We start from the raw sequence: 5127 nt of genomic DNA, 5'->3' as shown, positions 1-5127 counted from the left end.
TATTGGTGTGCTACATTCTATGGATTCTTAAAATTCTATGGATTAATAGTAGTGGTACATCGTTAAGGGTTTTGACAAATGTGTGACATGATCACCATTACAGTATCATACAGGATAACCCCATTGCCTTAAAAATCCTCTGTACTCCAGGTATTTACCCTCCTTTCCTACTAATCCCTGGCAATCACTGATTTTTTTTTTACTGTCTCCATAGCTTTGCATTTTCTAGAATGTCATGTAGTTGGAATAATACTGCATGTAACCTGTTTAGATTGGCGTCTTCCGCCAATCTGAATGCTTCTAAAGTTCCTCCATGTCTTTTCATGGCTTGATAGCTCATTTCTTCTGAGTGTTGAATAATATTCCACTGTTAAATTAGATTATCAGTTTATCTCTCCTTCACCTAATAAAGGATATCAGGGTTGCTTTCAGTTTATAAAAATTAAACTGAAATTTACAGAAATTTATATTTAAATAAATAGAGAGTTTATGGAAATTAAAGCTACTATAAACATCCATGTATTGGTTTTTGTGTGGGCATAAGTTTACAGTTTATTTGGATAAATACAAAGGAGCAGAATTGCTAAATTGTATGGTAAGAAAGTGCCAAACTGTTTTCCAAATTGGCTGTGCCATGTTGCATTCCCATTGGCAATGAATGGGAGGTCCTGTTGCTCCATATCCTTGTCAGCATTTGCTCTTGTCAGTGTTTTGTATTTTGGCCATTCTAATAGGTGAGTAGTGGTATGTCCTTGTTGTTTTAATGTGCAATTTTCTAATGACATGTGATGATGAGTACTTTTTCATATGCATACTTGTCTTCTGTATCTTTTTCATGAGGTGTCTGTTCAGGCCTTTTGCCCATTTTCAACTGAGTGGTTCATTTTCTTATTGTTGAATTTTAAGAGTTCTTCATCTATTTTGGATACTAGTCCTTTGTAAGTTGTGACTTTTGCAAATGCTTTCTTCTTGTCTGTGGCTTGTCTTCTAATTCTTTTAATTGCACATTTTGCAGAGCAGAAGTTTTCAGTTTTAATGAAGTTCATCTTATCAATTATTTCTTTAATGGATCATGCCTCTGTTATTACATATAAAAAGTCATTACCAAGTCAAAGGTCATTTAAATTTTCTCCTATGTTATCTTTTTGTAGTTCTGTAGTTTTGCATTTTACATTTACATCTATGATTCATTTCGAAATAATTTTTGTGGACCATGTAAAGTCTGTGCCTAGATTCCTTAAAAAAAAATTTTTTTTTGCATGTAGATGTCCTATTTCTCCAGCACTATTTGTTGAAAGACTATCTTTTCTCCATCATATTGTCTTTGTTTCCTTGCCAAAGATCAGTTGACATTTGTGTGAGCTTATTCCTTGTCTCTAACTGGTCTCTATGTTATGTTCCATTAAACTATTTGTCTTTTTAAAATTTTTAATATTTAGAGACAGAGTATCTTTTTATTCTCCTTCAATATTGTTTTGGCTATTCTGGGTCTTTTACTTCTTCACATAAAATTTATAATTAGTTTTTTGATAACCACAAAATAACTTACTGAGATTTTGATTGGGATTATGTTAAATCTATAGACCAAGTTGGGAAAAATCATATTGAGTCTTTCTAGGAATAAACATGGAACATCCCTCCACTTAGTTCTTTAATTTCTTTCATCAGAGTTTTGTCATTTTCTTCATATAGATCTCGAACATATTTTGTTAGATTTATACTTAAGTGTTTCATGGCATTGTTGTTAATGTAGGTGATATATTTTAATTTGAAATTCCACTTGTTCCTTGCTCATATATAGGAAAGTGGTTGATGTTTGCATATTTACCTGTATTCTGCAACCTTGCTATAATCACTTAATAGTTCCAAGAAGTCATTCTGTTGTTCTAAGACATTTTTTTGTTGTTGAATCTGTGGGAGTTTCTTTCTTTCTTTTTTGGTTTTTGATTCCTGCTTTTATTATTCAATTTCTTTTTCTCATTTAAAGTAGTCTTTTGCGGTTGGAAAGCCTCACCTCCCAAGACCAGAGTCAGTTGGAGTTGGTTATTGCTGGAAGGGGGTGGGTTGGGGAACTGGGATGGGGGCAAGGAGACCCCCGCTTTGCAGGTGTTCCCAGGTGGAGAAGAAGAACTGCACTTCACAGAGCCTGGGATACAGTGGGAAGGGGATGAGGCAGGAGCAGCAATCTGGGGAGAAGGCCCCACCCCAGTTGCCAGCTTCCTTTTCTTCTAATGTTTCCTCACTGGTGGCATTCTCTGCAGCCTTGGAAGCCTTTTTTTTTTTTTTCTTTTTCTGGGTTTTTCAGCTTGAAGAACTCTGTAGGAGGGTCTTTAGCTCTGGATCCTGGACCTCTACCTCAGACTTGTAGAGGTCAGGCTCAAAGAGACCACTGCTCATCAGCATGGAGCCATTGGGCATGAGCAGAACTGCAAATTTAAACTGGTCAACAAATTCACCCTTTTTCTGATAGAGAACATTAAATGGTTGCAGCAGTCCATGCTTGGTACCCTCTACCACGCCTATCCAAGCCTACTTCTCATCTTCAAATGCTCTTAAAGTAAATGACACAGCATCAAAACACCTTTCCACCTCGCTGAAGAAGGCGTGTGAAGTTTGCATTTGTAGTCCGTATTATTTAAAGGGGTCTCCTCTGTAAACAGTAGCCCTGCATCCTTGGCCTTGCCCTCTCCTATGCTGATAAAAACACCAAATTCAGCTTTTTCATGGTCCTTCTTCTGCTGTTCTGCAGGGTTCCGGATAACGGTTTTCTCACCATCAATGACATGCTGCTTCAGTTGGTGTGACAGCATACCTTCTACTGGCGTGCAGTTAAATGAAGGAGCAACTTTGTTCCAGGCTTCTGTCACTTGTTTGTTATGGTTTCCAGGTTTGCCCAGACACAGGGCAGCTTCAACACAAAGGTGAGCTGCCTTAATAACATCTGCTTTCTGCCCTGTTGTTTGGATTCCCTGAGCTACATCCACCACAAAAGTATGAGCTACATTAGCGATGAAGGCATCCACGTGGACACCAAGGACAATTTTTACCAGGTCACCTTCTTTGAGAATACAGTCTTTGTCACTCCTCAAAGGAGAGAAGTGACACACACAGTTATTTACCAAAATGCTGGTGGGACAAGCAATACCTTTCCTCATTTCCTTTTCTTTCTTGAAGATTTTCCCTGTTTCTGCCATAATCATGGCATCACCTTCCTCACACAGGCTCAGTATCCACATACCTGAGCTGGATGCTTCCACCAAGGATCAAAGTACCCAGTTGGTGATGTCACCCACCCATCTGATACTTGGTCATGACCAGGTCCTCAGCGATAGTTTGCTCCTGCTGCTCGTCCCTGCCCAACATCTTCCTACCACCAGCACTGCAGTCTCATTTTCCCTGAGCCACCTCCTCTGTCTCCCATCCCAGCTGCAGGCTGTGGTCAGAGCACCTTGGATCCTCGAGAAGGGGACAAGCGAAAGAGCAAGTAAGCAAGAGAGCAGCCAGGCGAGAGTGAGATTTTGGGGGTTCCTATGTATGGGGATATATTTTAATGTCAATGTTTATTTTTCAGAGTCTGTTAGGAAATTTTTGTATTTGTTAAACCTAGTATTCTCCCTATTACGTATAATGTATAATTGAATCAGCATTAGTAACTTGATTTGTTGTTGTTGTTGTTTTTGGGTACTTTGGGTTAAGGAGAAAGCAACAATTTGTTGAAAACATATCTTTAACACGTTTCTAATGATTGCTAGTACCCATTCTTAAAAACATGAAAGCCATTATTGACCACTGATCAGGAAATTGCATCTAAGTATGACTCAACATTATTATTTGGTTTTCATTGTATTTATTTTTATGGTTACCATACATTTATGGCAAACAGTATTAATTTCTTACTTATGGTACTGATTTAAACTTTACATTTTAAATAATTGTGTTGCAGGACTTTTCATTACTTCAGCTAAAGATGAGATTCTTGTATGGCCCATGGCCATGAAAATTTAGGTTCGCAGATGGTTTAAAGGGTGAGTAAAGCAGGGTTTTATTGGGTGAAAAGGGGGAGAAAACAAGGGAGAAACCCTCCGCTACAGTGCTTCCTGCCAGACGGTTGGAATCCTAGGTTTCACACAGGAAGAGGAGGGGCCAAGCTCCACCCAACTGCAAAGGGCATGAACTTCCCGAGGCGTCACCTTAGTGGGGAGGCTGGTTGGAGTTTCTCCAGGAACTGCCTCCCACCTGGCTGTCTCAATTGTTTTTAGGTATAAATAGCAAGTTGATACAAAGAAAAATACATAAAGTAAATCATCATGGAGATTATATGTGATTTGGCAAAGGCCATGAAGGATACTATCACTGAAACTAAACTTTGGAATAAATTAGTCTTATCAAATTACAAAGGAAAGATAATTTTTTCTTTTCTTTTTTTTTTTTTTTTTTGAGACCAAGTCTCACTCTGTCGCCCAGGCTGGAGTGCAGTGGCGCGATCTCAGCTCACTGCAAACTCCGCCTCCTGTGTTCACGCCATTCTCCTGCCTCAGCCTCCCTAGTAGCTGGGACTACAGGTGCCTGCCACCAGGCCCGGCTAATTATTTGTACTTTTTTTTTTTAGTAGATACGGGATTTCATTGTGTTGGCCAGGATGGTCTCGATCTCCTGACCTCATGATCCACCCTCCTCGACCTCCCAATGTGCTGGGATTACAGGCATGAGCCACTGTGCCCGGCCTGGTAAGATAATTTTTAAAGGTGCTTAATAGTTTAACCATGATCTAGGCCAAATTTTAAAAGTGGGAATTGCTGGTCAGTAAGCTCTAATCACTTTAAGACTGAGGACTATATTATAATTGCATGTGCTGCAAACTTGTGGCTAGCATAATGCCAGAATTCAGTAATTATTTGTGGAATAAATGAGCAGATGAACAGATTCTGCATTCCCATCTTCTTTCTGACGTCAAGTCTCAATTTCAAAAATTTATTCTTTGTCTACCAAGTACCTGGATACCTGACTCTACCCCTTGGCTGTCACAATGCCTCTAAAAATCTCATCTGTACTGTGCAGTTCACAATTGTATTTCCTCCTCTCATGGCCAAAGCTTCCTCTGTTTTGAGATTGATATTAAAATTATGA

General features: G+C 39.0%; 1 pseudogene; it reads right to left on the bottom strand.

Annotated features, from left to right (window-relative positions):
- Positions 1-2043: 2043 nt before the first annotated feature.
- On the bottom strand, positions 2044-3479 carry LOC100423356 (proliferation-associated protein 2G4 pseudogene; annotated as a pseudogene).
- Positions 3480-5127: the final 1648 nt, after the last annotated feature.

This window comes from Macaca mulatta, chromosome 18 (assembly GCF_049350105.2).
Source record: "Macaca mulatta isolate MMU2019108-1 chromosome 18, T2T-MMU8v2.0, whole genome shotgun sequence".
Classification (NCBI taxonomy): Eukaryota; Metazoa; Chordata; class Mammalia; order Primates; family Cercopithecidae; genus Macaca; species Macaca mulatta.
This window is presented reverse-complemented; position numbering and strand designations above follow the sequence as displayed.